Here is a 468-nt window from a genome sequence, read left to right on the forward strand (position 1 = left end):
AATTCTCCATAGAGGCAGCATAGGAAAACATTTTGGCATGGTTACTATGAAACAACCAGCTATGGAAATGACCCTATTTGTGTCCCCTTTTTTGTCTTGTTTGGAAGAAATAAAGGTTTCCAGGATTTTGCGTGGTCTATTTTTGTTCCTCTCGTTTGGTGGGTGCATGGTGAGCTGCCTGACAGGGCCCTGACATGATAATGAGGGAGTGTGTGTGTATTCAAAAGATAGAATGCAGGTGAATAAAATGAAATAAATGGACACATGAAAGCTACACAGTGAAGGGCACTTTACCTGCTTTCAGAATTAATGTACATAAAAACAGAGGGAAATGATTCCCTTTTATGCCATTAATTTATTAATTATTAATTAATTAATTATGACATTTTTTTCATCTGAGAAAAATGATAAACTGAATGTCCTAAAATTAAAAAAAAAACACAAAAAACTCAGACTGGGGCAAACACA

This window comes from Mchenga conophoros, linkage group LG23 (genome assembly GCF_057382185.1).
Source record: "Mchenga conophoros isolate Kocher_MC1m ecotype Shallow Benthic linkage group LG23, M_conophoros_male_GT1.1, whole genome shotgun sequence".
Classification (NCBI taxonomy): Eukaryota; Metazoa; Chordata; class Actinopteri; order Cichliformes; family Cichlidae; genus Mchenga; species Mchenga conophoros.